Raw genomic sequence first — 21,197 nt, 5'->3', positions numbered from 1 at the left:
ATATATATATATATATATATATATATATATATATATATATATATATATTAGCCTTCTATAGGATGTAGGGTTGGTAAAGATCTTTACCCAATCTGTTGGTTGCTATTTTATTCTCTTTTGCCTTACAGAAGCTTTGCAATTTTATGAGGTTCCACCTATCAATTGTTTATCATACAGGATAAGCTATTGGTGTTCTGTTCAGGAAAATTTCCCCTGTACCCATGTTTTAGAGCTTCTTCCCCACTTTCTTTTCTATTACTTTCATTGTATCTGATTTTATGTGGAGGTCCCTGTTCCATTTGGATTTGAGCTTTGTACAAGGAGATAAGAATGGATTGATTTGCATTATTTAACATGCTAACTGCCAGTTGAACCAGCACTATATTTTGAAAATGCTGTCTTGTTTCCACTGGATGGTTTTAATTACTTTGTCAAACAACATGTGACTCTACGTGTGTGGGTTCATTCATGTGTCTTCAATTCTATTCCATTGACCTACCTGCCTGCCACTGTGCCAATACAATGCAGATTTTATCACAATTGCTCTGTAGTACAGATTGAGGTCAGGGATGTTGATTCCTCCAGAAGTTCTTTATTGTTGAGAACAGTTTTCACTATCCTAGGTTTTTTGTTACTCCAGTTGAATTTTAGAATTGCTCTTTCTAACTCTATGAAGAATTGAGTTGAAATTTTGATGTAGATTGCATTGAATCTGTAGATTGTTTTCAGCAATATGGACATTTTTACTATATTAATCCTGCCAATTCATCAGCATGGGAGTTCTTTCTTCTGATACCTTCTTTGATTTCTTTCTTCAGAGACTTCAAGTTCTTGTCATACAGATCTTTCACTTGCTTGTTAAGGTCACACTAAAATATTTTATATTATTTGTGACTATTGTGAAGGTGTTGTTTCCCTATTTTCTTTTTTTGTATTAGGTATTTATTGCATTTACATTTCCAATGCTATCCCAAAAGTCCCCCACATGCTCCTCCACCCACTCCCCTACCCACCCACTCCCACTTCTTGGTCCTGGTATTCCCCTGTACTGAGGCATATAAAGTTTGCCCAACCAAAAGGCCTCCCTTTCCACTGATGGCCAACTAGGCCATCTTCTGATACATATGCAGCTAGAGACACGAGCTCTGGGGGGTACTGGTTAGTTCATATTGTTGTTCCACCTATAGGTTCCCTTTAGCTCCTTGGGTACTTTCCCTAGCTCCTCCATTGGGGGCCCTGTGATCCATCCAATAGCTGATTGTGAGCATCCATTTCTGTGTTTTCTAGGCCCCAGCATAGTCTCACAAGAGACAGCTCTATCTGGGTCCTTTCATTTCTTTCTCAGCCTATTTATCCTTTGAGTAGTAGAAGGCCACTGATTTGTTTGAGTTAATTTTATATCCGGCCACTTTGCTGAAATTGTTTCTCAGGTTTGGGAGTTCTCTGATGGAATATTGTGCATCCCTTAAGTATGCTATCATATCATCTGCAAATAGTGACAATTTTACTTCTTCCTTTCATATTGTATCCCATGGACCTCCTTTTGTTGTCTAATTGCTATGGCTAGGATTTCGAGTACTATATTGAAAAGGTAGGGAGATAGTGGACAACCATGTCTAGTCCCTGATTTTAGTGGGTTTGTTCAAATTTCTCTCCATTTAGTTTTATGTTGGCTACTCCTTTGCTGTATATTGCTTTTACTATGTTTAGGTATGGGCCTTGAATTCCTGTTCTTTCTGAGACTTTTATCATGAAAGGTTGTTGGATTTTGTCATATTCTTTCTCAGCATCTAGTGAAATGATTATGTGGCTTTTTTCTTTGAGCTTGTTTATAAAGTGCATTACATTGGTGAATTTCTGTTTATTGAACCACCTCTGCATCCCTGTGATGAAGTCTACTTGATCATGATGGATGGTCATTTTGATGTCTTCTGGGATTCAGTTTGCAAGAATTTTATTGAGTATTTTTTGCATGGATATTCATTAGGAAATTTGGTCTGAAGTTCTTTCTTTGTTGGGTTTTTGTGTGGTTTAGGTATCAGAGTATTTGTGGATTCATAGAATGAGCTGGGTAGTATCTCTTCCGTTTCTATTTTGTGGAATAATTCGAAGATTATTGGTATTACTTCTTCTTTGAAGTTCTGACAGAACTTCGCACTAAACCCATCTGGTCCTGGGCTTTTCTTGGTTTGGAGACTATTAATGACTGATTCTATTTCTTTGGGTGTTATGGGACTGTTTAGATCGTCTATCTGATCCTGATTTAACTTTGGTACCTCGTACCCACGTATCTGTCTATAAAATTGCCCATTTCATTCATATTTTCCAGTTTTGTTGACTATAGGCATTTGTAGTAGGATCTGATTTTTTTTTTAATTTCCCAGCTTATGCTGTCATGTCTCTCTTTTCATTTCTAATTTTGTTGATTTAGATACTGTCTCTCTGCCTTCTAGTTATTATCATGAAGCTTGGCTTTCAAGTTCTTCCATGTTTTACCTTGGATATTCATGTCACTTTGCATGATCTTGATCCTAACTCTGTGAAATTGATTGAGATATTGACCACTGGTTTTGTAAGGCAAAGGACACTGTCAATAGGACAAATCACCAACCAACAGATTGGGAAAATATCTTTACCAATCTTATAATGATAGAGGGCTAATATTCAATATATACAAAAAAAATCCACAAGATGTTAGGCTCCAGAGAACCAAATAACCCTATTAAAAATGGAGAACAGAGCTAAATAGAGAATTCCTAACTGAGGAACCTCAGAAGGCCAGGACATGTTCAACATCCCTAGTCATCAGGGAAATGAAAATCAAAATGACCCTGAGATTCCACCTCACACCAGTCAGAATGGCTAAGTTCAAAAACACAAGACCAGGCAGTGGTGATGCACGCCTTTAGTCCCAGCACTCCAGAGGCAAAGGTAGGTGGATTTCTGAGTTCGAGGCCAGCCTGGTCTACAGAGTGAGTTCCAGGATAACTAGGCTTATACAGAGAAACCCTGTCTCAAAAACAAACAAACAAACAAACAAACAAACAAAAAACCCAAAAAAACAAATACAAACCAAACAAAAAACAAAAATGCAGGTAATAGCAGATGCTGGCAAGAATGTGGAGAAAGAGGAACACTCCTGTATTGCTGCTGAGATTACAAGCTGATACAACTACTCTGGAAATTAATCTGGAGGTTCTTCAGAAAATTGTACATGGTACTACATGAGCACATACATGCACCACTACTAAGCATATACCCAGAAGATGCTACAATAAGTAATAAGGACACATGTTCCACTATGTTCAAAGCAGCCATCTCTGTATAATAGCCAGAAGCATGGAGCAACTCAGATGTCCCTCAATAGAGCAATGGATACAGAAAATGTGGTACATTTACACAATAGAATACTATTCAGCTAATAAAAACAATGAAATTCACAGGCAAATGTATTGAACTTGAAAATGTCATCCCAAATGAGGTAACCCAATTACAAAAGAAAATACATGGTATGCACTTACTGATATGTGAATATTATCCCAAAAGCTTGGAATACCCAAAATACAATTCACAGGCCATATTGGAGGAGATACAGAGACAAAGATTGAAGCAGAAACTGAAGGAAAAGCCATCCAGTGACTATCCCAAGTGGGGATCCATCCCATATACAGTCCCCAAAACTTGACACTATGGTGTATGACAACAAGTGCTTGCTGACCAGAGCCTGATATAACTGTCTCCTGAGAGACTCTGCCAGTGCCTGGCAAATACAGAAGTGGAAGCTTTCATCCATCCATTTGACTGAGCAAAGGATTCCCAATGGAGGAGATAGAAAAAGGATCCAAGGAGCTGAAGGGGTTAGTAGTCTCATAGAAGGAACAACAATATGAACTAATCAGTACCCCCAGAGCTCTCAGGGACTAAACCACCAACCAAATAATACACGTGGAGGGTCTCAAGACTACAGTCACATATGTAGCAGAGGATGGCCTTGTGGGACGTCAATGAGAGAAGAGCCCCTGGCTCATGTGAAGGCTCTATTCCCCAGCATAGGGGAATGGCAGGACAGGGAAGAGGGAGCCAGGTCAGTTAATGACCATGGGGAGGGGGTAGGATAGGGAAGATTTTGGAGGGGAAATGAGTAAAGGGGATAAAATTTGAAATGTAAATAAAGAAAATATATTTTAAAAAAAGAAGAAGGAAGACAAAAGTGTGGGTGATTCAGTGCTTCTTAGAAGGAGGAACAAAATACTCACAGGAGGAAATATGGACACAAAATGTGGAGCAGAGACTGAAGGAAAGGCCATACAGAGACTGCTCCACCTTAGGACCCAGTCCATATACAGTCGTCAAGCCAGGTCACTATTGAGGTCACATAGTGCTTGCTGACAGGAGCCTGATATAGCTGTCTCCTGAGAGGTTTTCCCAGAGTCTGACAAATACAGAGGCAAATGCTTGCAGCCAAAAATTAGGCAGAGTCCTGGGTCCAAGATGGGTAAGTTGAAGAAGGGACTGAAAGAGCTGAGCAGATTTGTAACCCTGTGGAGATAGCAATAATGTCATCTAGCAAGATCCCATGGAGCTTCCAGGTACTGGACCAACAACCAAAGAGTACACATTTAGAGACTCATGTTTCCAACTGTGTATGTGGCAGAAGATGGCCTTGTTGGACATCAGTGGAAGGAACGGCCCTTGGTACTATTGGGGTTCGATGTCCCAGTGTAGAATACGGGTGCCAGAAGGCAGGAGTGGGTGGGTGGCAGAGCTCCCTCATGGAGGCAGGGTGAGAGTGAATGGGCTAAGGGACTTCCAGAGGAGAGACCTGGAAAGGGGGTAACAATTGAAATGTAAATAAAGGAAATATTCAATAAAAGAAAAATTTAAAAAATAAAAATGATGCTGGTAAATGCATATTTTTTCATAGTATTATGTTTTTACATAGTCTATAAAGATGGACCAGATGAATAATCTGAGTAGCCGAATGAAGTTCTTTCATTAAATTTCAGGAGGCAAAGACCTGAAAAGTTTTAAGCTTACACTTTTTTTTATTCCTTTATAACTGTTAAATTAAATTTCAAAATTATATTACCACATAAAATGACAGAAATCTATCATGTCACTCACACATTTATTGTGATAGTCTGATAATTCTTTTAATGTGGCGATCATTAGATATTGAAAGAAATTAATTTTATTAATTTAGTATAAAACTATTTTAAATGTTTTATTATACCTGAAAAATTGTAGTTGAAACTTTGTAGTTTAACATGTGAAATTTGATATGCTATTCTAATAATGATACTATTAACATCAATAGGAATGATATTTTAATTCTGTGTTCCTTAGAGTCCTAAGCATTACATCACCATTGTAGATATTTTTGAGCCTGTCATTCATGGAACAGAAATTCTTACCTTGTATTATTTAGAATATATGTTCACAATTTATTTAAGAAATACTGTTTCTTTTGCACACATCATCAATTTTAGAGTTTTTTGCCTTATCTTTAAGTGTTTAAAATTAAAGAGATGATTAGTTTATAATCTCTATGCAATTTAGCAGAAGAACTTTAGTTCACACCACTTGAATAAGCATACAAAAAAAAAAAACCTGTCAAGTATTCATGTAGTCTCTCTATATTCACAGTATGGACAATCACGTCTATAACAAATATTAATCTATGGATTTAATGATAGACTGTCTCAAAAAAGTAAGTTGTGGATCAATATAGGAAAACGTGAGAATTTGAAGTTTTGCCTGTATGTCCCTGCACATACCTCAAATCCATGTTGAACAATATGAACAAAAATATATACATCTACCTTCTCTCCAATGATACATTAATAAATCTCTAACCCCTTTTGTTCTTTGTAGACAAGGGCTTATTATCTTGTGTTGAGTGGTCTGATACACACTGGGTAGACTATGCTGGCCTCAAATTCCCAGAAAAGCACAGGATACTGTGTTCCCTGAAATTGGATCAAGGGAATACATAAATAAGCCTATGTTGATTATTCAGATTTACCAATACATTTTCCTCCGCTAACATATTTCTTACCAATACTCAACATGATATAATTTTAATTATAAATGCTTTGAGTAGAAATAGCATGAAAAAAGATCTCAATTTTCATCTTAGATTTATGGATACAGTGTCAACTCTATTAGAGTTTCTTGTGAATTTTTGATGACTCTGACCATAGAACCCAAAGTAAAATATCTGAACGTTGGAAGGAAATACTTTTGATATCTAGTAGTTTTGCAGATGTTGTGCATCTTTTTCGGGAGTATTTTTTGTTGTTGGTTTTTACATTTCAAATGTTATCCCCTTTCCTGGTTTCCTTCCCAGAAACCCCCTCACTCTGCTTCTATGAGGATGTTTCCCAGCGCACCCACCCTCTCCTCCCTCTCTGCCCTGACATTCCCCTACACTGAGGCACTGAGCCTTCACAAGACCAAGGCCTCTCCTCCCATTGATGCATGACAAGGCCATCCTCTGCCACATATGTAGGTGTAGACATGCATCCCTCCATGTGTACTGTTTGGTTGGCAATTTATTCTCCGATGTTTCTTAAGAAAATTAAGATTCTATTCAATGAAGAAAACATTAAAATATAAGTAGTTATTAGTAGTAGTAGTAGTTTAAAATATACTTGTGGGTTATTTTTAGATTATTTGATATGACTTATTTTGTTAACAACTTATTATATATTCAGGTATTTCATAATGAAGATATTAAATATTAGTACCTAAGTTCCAGGATTCTAATCACACAAGGGATTAAAGACTTTGGTGAAAAATACTAATTGATGATAGTGCTATCAGTAGTGAAAACTAGTTTTGACAGAATCCAATTTCTAACTGCACTCTGCTATCTGCACAAATTTAGCATGTAAATTTGAACTAATTCACCATCTGAACAACAGGGAGATTTACAGAGTTGTCCAATACCAAAAGAGAATAACTAACAGCATTTGATATTCCGTCATCTCATCTAAAGCAGCACACCTCAACTAAGAAAAAAAAATATCAGAAGGAAACATTTGAAAACAATGTTTTTAGAATTAGGTAGTGCTGTCTAAAAAAATGTAATTAATTCAAGATTTACAAATACAGTGTTTGTAGTGACACACAATATTATACAATATTATTATCTTTATGTTATCTTTATGGCTAAGATTTATTTTGGATATTTATTACTCTTATACACAATTTACAAGGGAACACTTCCATAATCTATTGCATTGTCTTATGGATGATGTCTTTCCCCTGTCCTTTCCTATATATTGTTTTAGCTTTCTAGAAGAATTGCACTGGTTTATTTATATAATTTGTCAGGAGAAAGTCTTAATTCTATTTCTGAAATATTTATATGGATAATAATTTTTGTTTGTTTGTTTGTTTGTTTTTGAGAAAGCGTTTCTCTATGTAACCCTGGTTGTCCTGGAACTCACTCTGTAGACCAGACTGGCCTTGAACTCAGAAATTCACCTGTCTCTGCCTCCCAAGTGCTAGGATTAAAGGTGTGTGCCATCACTGCCCAGCAATGATAATAATTTTATGTTTGTAGTTTTATGTACACATAGGCTAAATTTATTCCAGTCTTGTCTTCTTTCAATGTGTCATGTGTGTCTGATACAGGGTCTTACTGAGCTTCTCTTTGTCCTCTCAAACTCATCACTGAAGTCTTTTCCCCCTCCTTTCATTCATTTAAATTTCAAATAATATCCCCCTTCCTGGTTTCTCCTACATGAATTCCCCACCCCATTCCTATTCCCCTTTGCCTCTATGAGCATGATTCTATACCCACTCCCTCACTCTTACCTCACCACTCTAGCATCCCCTTATGCTGTGACATCAAGTCTCCTCAGAACCAAGGGAATCCCCTCCCATTGATGCCAGATCAGCCTTCCTCTGCTAAAATATAGCTAGATTCATGGCTGCCTCCATCCCCTCCTTGGAAGACTAAGGGGAAGAAGTGAAGGAGCTGAAGTGAACAGCAAACTCACAGGAAGATCAATATCAACTAACAAGACCATGCAGAGCTCTGTAAGAATAAACCACTTTTCCTTCTTAACAGTGGTATTTTTGTTTGGTTTAATTTTATACAGTGTGATTTGTGATTTGTTTGACATTGTCTCTGTTATTTCTAATATGTTTCAATATTTTGTACAGATTTTTTTCAGTTAGAGTTATCTAACATCTTTGCTCCTTAAAATTTTTTCTTCCTTCACATAGGTCTATTAGGCTTGAGAAATAAGGTTGTGATACAGACTTTCTATTAGTATCAATTGTTACAAAGTGTCTCTCATCTTTTACATACAGCCATTTTCTACATATAACTCTACATATTATATACATTTTCTTATGGTCTCTACATTGTGAATGAAGACGTACACCTAATAAGGTTAGAGTGGTACACTTATCTAGAATTATCACAGTATGTCATCACGACTCATCTTATTTTTATATAACTTTTGCAAAATAAAAGATGTACCATTCTCCCTAGGCCTGTGAGCTATGTTAAGATTTATGGTCACTTTCACAGTGGCAAAAATGATTTCCATATTCTGAAATATAGCCCACATACAATAAAAAAGTAGTCCATAATTGTGATAATTTTTTTTGCCAATATGACACCAGTATATATTAAAAATGATACTATTATATGTTGCAATGTTTATAGCTGGAGATACTAAGGATTTCATTTCTTATTTATCTTTCCTATCAGTCCCATGAATGTAGTTAGTAGTCATGAAAATTCTGTTTGGAAACCAGATTTTTATTGCTCAATGATGTAAGTTGTTGTGACTTAACCACAACTTTGAAAATGGTCTATTATGTTGAATGGGGATTATAGAGTCCGTTTGGTCAATAATTCAACAAAATAACCTGGTAGTTGTAATGCAGATTTTACTTCCACAGCTGGCATTCATTTCTCTAAATATACTTTGACGCTATTTAAATTCCATATGTGTGTGGGGGTGTATAAATCTGATTTGATTTATTTATTTGAATTGCATAAATGAGTTCTGTGATTATATTATTTCCAGGCTTTTCCCTCCTGACTCCAATACATATTACATATGCTCCATTCACACTCTAATTGATTAAAATTTTACTAATTAGTAATATGCTATGTATACATGTGAACATTTACATAACTATGCTGTGTAAATTAGATGTTTATCCTAAGTATGTATTGAATGCTAACCTCTCAATATTGAATGGTCGGTAAGGGGGCTTATTTCTGGAAAATACTGATTTTTCCCTCATTTACTAGTCATTAGTTGCCAGTAGACTTTCAGGTAATGATGGGGTCTTGAGAGATATTACCATTCGCATGACTATTTATAGTATTATCATGTTAAACTATTAAAGGTATTCATGTCCTGAAATTTCATGTTTGTAGCCAAAATACCCTTCCCTCACTGGAGTTATCTTGTTCCTCAGCCTCTTTTAACTTTTGTATTGCCATTTTGAAAAGATCTCTGAGTCTTTGGACTATGGTGAATTTTTTAGATTCATCAATTGGTGTTGTACATACATTACTTTCAGTTGTTATTTACATTTTGGCCAGTTGTGTAATTCTGTACTGCACTATGTCTGCTACAAAATTAAGGTTTGTTTTGTTTTGTTTTTCAGAGAAGTAAAGAGAAACTTAACTTTAGATATAATGAGAACTATTTAGAACACAGAATCAATCCGTTTCAGGAAATTTACAGGTGTAGGATCCCCTCTAGAGACCAGCCATGGGTAATTGGGTATCTTGTAGTTATCAAGAATACATTTTCTTCATGGCCATGATATATGTCTTCATTAATCCCAAATATATCTTTAAAATGTCAAATATGATTTTAATACTGTGGCCATTAATTCCTTGATAAGGGCCAAGATTTGGCAATCATTAGTATATGAGATAATTGGTAAATTCATGATGTTTACATAGAAAATTTGTGTTATATTTACATTAACATATCATAAAATATAATGGTCGGAAGGGGAAGGCTATATTCATATCTGAAAAACAAAATCATTATCCTTATCACCAAATTATTGTAAGAAATTATTTTGGAACTTACTGAAAATCTATGGGGATCTTAACTGAAGCTTGGGATGAAAAATATAGGAGAGGATTCTGTGCTCTTTTTGCTCAATTAATCTTGTGGGGAAAATTGGGTACCAGCACAGCCACTATCTTATTTCTTAAAATTTATGTCTTTTGTACTACAATTATAGTAACTGGAGGAACACAGAGGACAAGATAGAACTAGTGAGGAAGAAGATTAAATGGTCCCACTGAGACTTAGGAATTTCACAACTGTGGTATCTCTAGTTGTAAGATGGCTAAAACTTGAAAGCTAATGGATTTGTACAGCACAGATACAAATGCTAGCCAAGTTCCTGACAGTAACAATCAGAAGTAAAGTTGAATATGCTACTTTGAGAGACTTTAAATGTGTGTGCCTCCTCATGTCTAAATACTTACACTTTTGTGCAACCAATCCAATGACTGAAAATAACAGCATAATGATATTTTTCTTTTTTTTTTTTCTGGAATGCTAGCTTTGTTTTCTGTCCCATCATGCACTGGGCATTTAAAGTTTTGTTTCATTTTCCAGGTGCTGTTTCATAAACATGATGGGTATATAACAATAAATAATGTATAGGTGTATGAGATAAATTAGGGCCCTATTGTTTAACCACTTGCATAAATATTATGAAATGGAGAAAATATTCAAAAGGAAGTATTACCCCACGTGGTTTTTCTAAATGGTTGTTTTTCCACAGACAAGATGACATTTGAAATTACTTAAGGTTTCTAGAATTGAATCAATGAATAATTTTCAGTATATTCCCTCCAAGGAACAGAGATGACTATCATGTGTAACTACAACCCCCCAATCCTGGAGATTCAGGAGAATCAGAAGTGAAATGCTGAGGCCCTATGTGAAGATTGCTCTACTGTGAGTTCCTCAATAATTCTTCTCTAAAATACCTTTCCCATAATAATTGGTTATGTGTACTAACTAGTTTCACTACATTCCTGTTCTTCACTCTGCTTTTCCAACTTAGCATACTTCCATTAGCATAATTTTGCTCTGCTTTATATAGTCATGATTTATCCATAAATGAGAAAATGCTGTTACACTAATGATAAACAGTATTCTAGCAAAATTTTATATGGAATTCCATGGATAACTCTAGTGTTATCTCTTTAGAAACAATCATATTTTCTTCCAAGTAAGATTGCCTCTTATACTATGGCTTAGATACTTCCTTATTGAAGTTCATACCTTTCTTAAACTTCATTCTCTGTGAATGTTACCTCATCAATGTTGAATATTTGACCTCATGACTGCATAGTAAAATATAACAGAAAGTATGGATTCTTAACATACCACTTACTTTGAAACCTGTTTAGTCATATGCAAATAATAGTAGATCAAATGCAGCCAATTGTGTACGTAATATATTGCTGACTAAATTGTAAAGGAACAGTAAGCTTCATGCAAGTAATTTATGTTGGCTTAATACAACGATACAATTTGTATTATCAAAGAGATAGCATTTGTCTCCTAGAAAGACCTCCTAGCTTCTAATCTTGGAAGGTAGAGTTGTGATGAGCCCCAAAGTGATCTTTTAAAGAAGAGCAAACATGCCAGTTACTTGTAGCTCATAAATCTAATTGTTTCATTGGGAATTCTTCAAATATTTCAACAAAGAATTATATTATAAGCCAGACATATGATACCTTAAACAGTTTAGCTATGATAGATTGTGAAATATCATCACAGGACTGCTTATTGAGTATTTTTATGGCCACACAGGAGAGCAAGCAAAGTCTAAGATCCTTACTTTAGTATCAAGCATCCTTTTACATTCTGCTATAGGCAACTCAGTTCTAAATTAACATGGATTCTGAGAGGTATAACATAGATATAATACAAATATTTACATCATAACACATAAGAATAATGAAAGTACAGTTATGAAGTAGAAACCAATATATTTTTATGTTTGAAACTCACCTCAATTCGAGGACTATATTAAGGTGTCACAGCATGAGGAAGGTTGAGTTATAATGCCCTAGACATTTCTGGAACGTTAGCATGTATGTAATATGCAATCACATGTTATCAATAATTCAGTGAAGCCTTTTGAATCATTACTGATAATCTTAAACATGGAGTAGTTCAATTACAGAATGGAAAGATAACATTCAGCAGTCCTTGGAATTTTGTTTCCATTTTGTTGAACATAGATTACTGTCATACAACCTATCCTGATTATATTTCCCACTTATATACATTTCAGTACCTCCCAAACTTCGCTCCCATACAGATTCACCCCTTTTCTGTCCATCATTAGATAGGAATGAGATTCTAAACAATAAAAATAAACAAGCAGAAGAAAAAGAGACCTCAAAAAAGGCACATGAATCATAGAACCACTTGTTCATATATTCAATTCTATCATAAAATTGCTAAACTGATATCTATACAAAACAAGGGAGAGGGGAGAAAGGAGTAGTTGTGGTGTTAGTAAAGAACAAAACAGTGTATCAGGTTATAGAGGAGATGAGTTTAACCCATAGACAAATGACAACTTATAAAGGTAAAACAGGAATCCCTCTTTAGAATAGGATATTTAATTTTGATTGTGTATGTTAATTAAGTGAGCCGAAGTGAGCTTTTAATTGCAGTACTTCCATACTTTGATAGATAGACTTTCATAGTGAGTCTCAAGATGATACATTTTACAAATGAGGGAATACATCTGGGTGTCTAGCTTTAGGAATGTAAGCTAATGCCTTTAATTTAGGGAAAGGGAATAGGAGAGAGGAGCAGGCCTTCCAGAGCCATGTTTGTTATGCTGGCTAGGGTCTTTTACTATCCCTTTGATTTTAGAAAATAGAGGAGTCCATGAGTTCATGTGTATTTTAAAAAATCCATATTAGAGAAGTCTTGCATAAAAATTGAGAATAAAAGGTGCAACAGAGCAGTAACAGTAAATGGGCAGACACTTAGCACAGTGAGAACCAGAACCAGGAAACAAGTAGCAAGGACCTGATCCATCAAACATATGAAGAGAACACAGATGTGAGGCTGCAGTAACCAAGGAAGCTGTCAGGAGATGGTAGGTCAGAAAGAATATGCATTGATATGGTTATAAACATGCTTAAACAATTTAGTAGTACAAAAATGTCTTTATGAAGCCTATTTCTATGTGAAATTGATACATGTCAAGTTTTAAAAGTTAAAATAACAAAGACAACTGCTGCAACTTGAAAGAAAGCCATCTTATTTGCCTATACTGAGTTGTGACTAAGGAAAGCAAGAAGGAATTAGACAAGACATGGAAAGAATTGCTTCAGAGAATTATGGCCTTAGAAGGATGAATACCCAGCACATGATTGAGAGGTTGGAAAGAAATACCAGGAAACAATAATCTCTGTCTGATTGTGAAAACAGATTCACAGGTGTGCAAAGTTATAACTTGTGAATTATTTAAGGGATCCACAAACTTGATGAAGTGCTTTTGTAGACTGCAAGTTAAATACTTATGCCTTATAGTATCAAAGAGCAGGAGACAAGCTAAATTGCTAAACATTTGACATGCACGCAAACACACACACACACACACACACAAATAAAACTACATATATGTGAATACATGCATACACACACATAAATATATTAAACATACACATTTACCCCACAATCTTGTGATTAAAAAATATCACAGGAATTGACTTTTTGAAACATATAAAAACCAAAGGAACAGCAACACATATCTTCATCAGAGTTATTATTACTGTGATGAAACACCATGACCAAAGCATCTTGAGGAGGAAATGGTTATATTTCTATATTAATGTTAATTATTGAAGGAAAAGATCAGGACAGGGACTCAAGCAGGGCTGAACCTAAGAGGCAGGACCTGATGCAGAGCCCATTGGAGGGGGCTTGGTGCCCATGAATTTTTCAGCCTGCATTTTTTTCTAATAAAATTCCGGACTAACTACAAGCCCAGGAGTGTCAATATGCCCAATAAGCTACACCAATCGCAAATCAATAAATAATTTTTGAAAATCCCCATAGGCTCTCCTCTTGCCCAAATATAGAGGCAATTTTTCAAATGAGGTTCGCTTCTTTCAGATCTCACTAGCTTGTGTCAAGTTGGTATAAATCTATATAGCATGATACCAGTGGTATTCTTGGCTTGGTGTGGTGGAACACACCTTTAACCCTAATACACTGGAGGTGGATATAGGTAAATATCTGGGAATTCAAGGCCAGTCTGATATACTTAGTGAGTTGCTTAACAGGAGGGCTGCATATATAAATCTTGTGTCAAAATACAAACAAACAAAAATGGACTACTAATGATCCCATTTATTGAGAGAATCTCTTATAAACATCATATTAAAAAAAAAAAGAAAGACAATGACAAATGAGTTGAAGCAAGAAATAGGAGGTGGACACTGGCAGGAAGAGAGAGTTTTCTGGGAAAAATAATTAACCAATGTAGTTACTGATCAAGGGGCAGACCCAGAAAAGTCATGCAGAAGGTACAGTAGGGCTTGAAGGCAGGCCACTTAGGAACAGTGTAATAGATGACTATAGAAAGACTTGAGATTTTAGAGATACTGGGTGAATTGTCTATAAATCATAGAAATTCCTCACATTACTAATGATGCTTGCAAAAAGTAGCTGAAAATAGAAGCTTTTGAGAGACTTTACTGAGCAGGTAACTGAGACAGATACAGATATCCACAGACAAACAAACATACAACAGAGGTCTGTGGAAGAGGTAGGGGAAGAATCAAAGTTCCTCAAGGGGATGACAACCCCACAGGAAGAGCAAAAATGTCAAGTACCCTGGAAAATTTGGTGCTCCCAGAGACTAAGCCTTCAATCAATGGGAAAATAGGTGCTAGCTGCTGTCACATATCTGGACTCAAAGACATAGGATGTCCTAATCCTGCAGAGAATTGATGCATCAGGTTAGAGTGGCAGGGACAGTGCTGCCTCTCAGAGACAAATGGGAAAGGAAGGAGGGGAGTAACTCTGAGAGAGGTTCTTGGAGGGCTCAATGTTTGGGATGTAAATAAGTAAGTAAACAAATAAATAAATTTGATCTATGATGAAGAATGCCATGAAAAATATCTAGAGTAAATACAGCACAAATATTGTACAAGTTTCTAACTATCATCTGATTTATCTTAATGGACACTTAATACATGAGTCAGATTGCTTAAGTGACAGTGATTGGGTGAAGAACCAGAAAATAGATAGGTCACAGAGCTAGGTATTATATGCTTGTAGATCTGTGCCTTACTTAGCCATCCTCAGTTTATGGAATTTACATTATGATGTGTTGAAAAACAAACACCCAATGCAAAAACAAAGTAAAAGACAGAATTAGAGTGAAGAATAGAACAACAGGAAAAAAAGCAAAAAAAAAATGTTGAATGAACAGAAGAAAATAAGTGATATACCAATATGAGGGTTGTGTTGGGAAGGACTTAAACCAACAGGAGCACAATAGGATGAGGGACATTATAGAAGGGAGTAAAATAATTCTATAAAATGTGTTATATTTTTAATAATAATTGAATAATTATATTCCTTAGTATTGGAAGCACATATTACCTCAAACTATAATAAAATTTCAGCCAGTAGCATTAATAAACTTTGCGCAATGAAAAATGACAACTCTGGTATAGATGTGAACCTGTTAATACAAATTATTGCTACTCAAAGGAAAAAAAGTTGTGGATAATTGAAATGTATACACAGTGTAGGTATGTACTTTGTCAGAAGGTGTGTTCCCTAGTGACACAGAGGCTATAAGAATCTTCTGTGTTGCTTTTCTTCAGCTACATATGTGTTGCCCACAGGGGAACATAATAAACACAGTCATATTTCCTAAACCTTCACTCAAATGTGAAAAGCCTAAAGTTGGAACTTGAGAAAAATTTTAAAATTAGGCAACAGAGTTTTGATGGGAGAAACTTGCAGCAGTTGTTGGTGTTTGGTGAAATGAATGCAGAGGGAAAGTAATATTTTTTTTAGGGAAGATTAGCATCAAAGGATTCTCCTGCTCCTGTAGATCTCTCTGAAACCCAGCACATATCAACAGTGTTAAATCAGATGAGTGTGTATTAAAATATATCAAATTAGGTGGCAATGGAATATTAGTTATAGATATTATGGGAAAACTGAATGATATATATATATATATTATTTTTAACACATGATATGACATATGAATATTAAGTTAAATCTTTACAAAATAACATCTTAATAAGAATTGTGTAAGTTCTCATTTAGATACCATACCCTTATACACAATGTGCTTCTCTGCCTTAAAATAATCACACATGCATTCACACACAAAGAAATGATTGTAGTATGTTTATATTTTGGATATTTCTTCTCTAAAATAAACTCCTCTTCATATTTCTTTACCTTTATTATAATCTAACACATGGTGTAATATGTCATAAATAGCTTGATGAAACTGGACACAAGTATGCCTTTAGATAATGTAAGTGCATCGCTTGTAAGTTTTAATGTGGATAAATTTATAAATTAGTGTGATATATTTGCAAATAAACATATCTACTTAGGATATTCACACAGAAAAAAATAGAAAATGTTCAGCACTGGAGTGCATTTTACAGCCCATGATTACAAGAAACAATACCTAGACTCATGGAAGCTTTATTATAGCCACATACAGACTCAAATGCCCAGGCATTACTTGACAATTTTCTCTGTTTTTAATTAGAGCCAGAAAACAAAGAAGAACTAACTAGTATTTTGGTCTTTGTCCTTTTCTTTCAACTTTATTCTATTAAACAGTCAGTGAGGGTGGAGATAGATCTAGGAGCTTTGATGGAAAAAAAAAACTCCCTGGTAAGTACAGGCTCACAGGCTCTTGCCTTCTTTATCAGTTTTGAGATTTCCTGACTGCAACCAAACCTTTTCTCTATTTTGCTACATATACTCAGCCGGTCAGATTTGATCACAGATAAAGAAATTTTTTCCATGAAAATATTTGCAATAATGTTCCTGGTTGATGTCTACCTCTCAGCTCAAGCCAGATTCTTCCTAGGCTACAAGCTGCTTCTTGGAGAGAGAGGAGTACTCTAGATACCTGAAGATGAAAATATAAAAAGAGAAACTCAGCTTGATCAGGTAACTTGCTGTGGTTCTTCACATGCTATAAATGAATCTGCTCCTATTTTCTGTGCAAGGTATTTGTCATTGCTTCTGGTCACTGCTTCAGCTTTACGATCTATCATTCAGGACACAGTCTTGGAGTTATGCTTCGTCTGCAAGGATGATGTATTAGGTTAGTCTTCAGTATCTGGTAGAGACAAGAGACCTGTTACTCCCTAAACTGCTTTGGGAGATCAGATCTGTAAAGGATTTTTGTATCAGTATAGCACTTCCCTTTTGGCACCATGAGATTATAATGAACATTTTCTCACATCATCTTACAGAGTATTTCACCACTCTCTGAGATTACTAAAACCCAAACAATGCAAATTTGTTTTTATTAATTTGCTAACACCAAAGATAACAGATGTTTAACATTACATGTCAATCCAAATTCTAACATTAAGTTTATGATATTATCGTTGAGACCATAGTTTTATGTTCATACTTACAAATCTGCTTACTTCATTCATTAAGATATTAAAGCAAATAATTTGCATACACTCCAGTGAAAAAGCTTAACAAAAAAGAACAATTTCTTTTCTTTTTGTGTTTTACTATGGAGCTTAATGTACTAAGGTTTTCAGCCACCACCAAGTTTCTGTAAATCATAGTATGTATGTTAGTTAAGTTGTATTGCTCAGTCTTAACTACTATTTAGTATCACTGAACATTTTTCAATTGTGTTTATTATATATAATCCTATGGTTGTTCTGTGTAATTCTGTAGTACATTTATAAAATTCTAGTTTTTATACTTGTGCATAAACTAGTAACATCAATTTAATTTAATTTTATCTAAATATTGATATATGGAAGAATCAATTGATGCTAACAGGATGAATCTATCAAGACATGCCTTACCTGGATTATAATTGAAGTTTGTATCTCATTAGGTTTGTACTTATTAACAGTTATTAAGAACAGAAAAGGTTCATCTCAAAGTCTTTGCCAAGTTTATCATCTCTATTTTACTGGTTAAAAAAAAAAACAAACTATATTTAGTTCACTATATTATTGTGGCTCAGCAGTTTGTCTTAATGTTCTATCCAAAATCTGTATACTTTGCTTCTATGTATCTAACACAATGCTAAGCTTTGAGGATTTATCAGGTTTTGGGGCTCATTTAAGAGAAATTAATCAGAATCTGAATAAACAAGCATGAAATATTAGCAGAAAATGGGTACAAAACAAGGGTTGGAGTAGAATCCTTGGAAGCTTTATTGTGTATTGCACAAGTGATATCTTAAAAGGTAACTGAAAAGATAACAACAGTCTTTGCCTCTTATTGTAGAAACTACACACATATAAGTGTAGAAAATTGTTAATGCCCTAATGTTTTAAATTGCAAATGGCAGTGAAAGAAATGTGTGCCTTCATGGTAGTTTTTACCTCAGCTTCCTTATAAGAAGAATTCTAAATGAATAACTTCTGTTATCAAATATGTTGTTTCTTTACCCTTATTATAATTTAAGACAAGGTATACTTTGTGATAAATATCTTTATGAAACTCTACACATGTATGATTTTAGATAATTCAAGTGCATTGTTTGTTCATTGTAATGTGCATAAATATATTTACTAGTGAGATAAACTTCAAATGCATAGCTACTCATATTACAGGCCTAGGAAGATTAAAAAATATTCAGCACTGGAGTACATTTTGCAGCCCATTATTAACAGCAGCAGTCCCTAGACATAACTAGAGGCTTTATTATAGGTATCATTACTCACATACAGGCTTAAAGGAACAGGTATTAGTGGAGAGTTTTTTTTTTTTTCTCTTTTGAGTTAGAGCCAGGAACCAAAGAGTAACTACCTAATATTTTGGTCTTTCTCCTTCTAATTTATCTTTATTTTTCTTCCCAATGCAACAAGCAGGGGTGCGGTGAGAATAGATGGAGGAGCTTTGATGGAAAAATCTCCATGGTAACAACAGACTTACCATCTTTATCATTTTCAGATCTCTTTCATGATTGGTCTCAAACTTTTTTTTTTTCTTTCCCATTTCTAAACATATATTAACACAGTAGGAGGAAAAACCAGATAAAGAAAACTATTCATATAAAAAATTTTCCAGTAATCCTCCTGGTTGATGTCTGGCTCTCATTCCGTACAAGACTCTTGCTAGAGATTGACAAAAAGCTACTCTTTTGATTAAGGGTGAGATATTCTATTGATATCTCTTAAGTAAACTTGGTTCATAACATCTATTATTTTCAATATATCTGTGTTTATTTTCTGTTTCAAAGAACTGTTCATTAGTGTGAGTAGGATGTTGATGTCTCCCACTAGTATTGTGTTGAGTTCAATGAATTTTGAGCTTACTAAAGTTTTTATGAATATTGGTTCCCTTGGGGTATAGATGTTCAGAATTGCAACTTTCTTATGGTGAATATTCTTTTTGATGAATATTAATTGTCCTTCCCCATCTCATTTGATAACTTTTGGTTGAAAGTATATTTTATTGGATATTAGGATGGCACATTCAGCCTGTTTCTTGGGACCATTTCATCCATTTATGCTGAGGTAGTATATGACATTGTCATTGAAGTGAGTTTCTTTTAGGCAGCAAAATGCTGGATGCTGTTTGCATATTCAGTCTTTTAGCTTATGAGTTATTATTGGGGAGTTGATTTCATTGTTATTGAGAGATATTAAAGACATATTATGCTAGTTCTTCTTATGTTTGCTGTTGAAAGTGGCATTATGTGCATGTGATTCTTCCTTTTGGCTTTTATGTAAGATGATTAATATCTTACTTTTTTTCTTTGGTCTAGATACCCTCTTGTGTTGGAGTTTTCATTCTAGAAACCCCTGTAAGGCAGGAGGTGTAGATAGATTGAATTATGTTTTGTCCTGGGATATTTTGGATTTCACATCTATGTTGAGAGTTTTGCATTTGTGTTCTTTTAAGGTCTACATGATATCTGTCCAGGCCCTTGTGGCTTTTATTGTCTCTGTTGAGAAGTCTGGTCTAATTCTGATTAGTCTGCCTGCATATGTTACTTGGCCATTTTTCCTTGCAGCTTTTAATATTGTTTATTTGTTTGGTGCATTTATTTTGCAGTTATTATGTAAAAAAGAATTTTATCATCTGATCTAATCTATTTGGTGTTCTATAAGCATCTTGTGCATATATGGCCGTAATTTTCTTTTGATTGCGGAAGTTTTATTCTATGATTTTATTTTATTTTATTTTTATTTTTTTGAAGATCTCTTCAGGTCCTTTGAGCTGGATATCTTATCTCTCCTCTACACCCATTATTCTTAGATTTGGTCTTTTCATCAAGTGCTGCATTTACTGGATGTTTTGAATTTTCTTTGATAGTTTTGTCAACATCTTCTAAAGTACTTTCTACATCTGAGATCCTTCTATCTCTTGTATTCTACTGGTGATGCTTATATCTGTAGTTTCTGACATCTTTCCTGGGGTTTCCATTTCACAGAGTTGTCTCCATTTGTGTTTTCTTTATTGTTTTTATTTCCACTTTTAGGTCTTGGAGAGCTTCATTCAGTTCCTTCACCTGTTTACTGTGTTGTGCTATATTTCGTTAATTGATTTATTTGTGACCTCTCTACAGGCTTCTATCTGTTTACCTGTATTTTTCTGCATTTCTTCGAGTGAGTTATTTCTATTTTTCTTAAAGGACTCTATTATCTTCATGAGATAGAATTTTAAGTCAGGTTCCTGATTTTCAGGTGTGTTGGTACATTGGTACATTGCTGTTTTGGAAGAACTGTGTTTTGATGTTGCCAAAGTATATTGACTTCTGTTGCTTATGGTCTTGTGGTTGCCTCTCACCACCTGGTTATCCCTGGTTATAGGTGATCTGCAGCCTGCCTTCTGTGTCACTTGTAGATCACTTTTGAGGCCCGTGGCCCTTGCTGTTGCAGATATCCTGTGAGTCCTTCAGACTGCATATTCTTCAGAGGGGCATGCATACCAGTGACCTATTGCCCT

The 21,197-nt window shown here is 34.9% G+C and overlaps 1 long non-coding RNA gene across 1 annotated transcript in view; it reads left to right on the top strand.

The window, feature by feature from the left end:
* LOC115030352 overlaps positions 1-17,324 on the top strand; it is a 90,800-nt gene extending 73,476 nt beyond the window's left edge. The window contains exons 7-8 of the long non-coding RNA XR_003835929.1: positions 10,867-10,967; positions 17,128-17,324. This is a non-coding gene — a long non-coding RNA (uncharacterized LOC115030352). The remainder of the gene's footprint in view (positions 1-10,866; positions 10,968-17,127) is intronic.
* The last annotated feature ends 3,873 nt before the right edge of the window (positions 17,325-21,197 follow it).

Source organism: Mus caroli, unplaced genomic scaffold (genome assembly GCF_900094665.2).
Source record: "Mus caroli unplaced genomic scaffold, CAROLI_EIJ_v1.1 scaffold_1822_U1_1, whole genome shotgun sequence".
In the NCBI taxonomy this organism is placed as follows: domain Eukaryota; kingdom Metazoa; phylum Chordata; class Mammalia; order Rodentia; family Muridae; genus Mus; species Mus caroli.
Note: the sequence above shows the minus strand (reverse complement) of the source record. Positions and strands in the feature narration are given on the sequence as shown.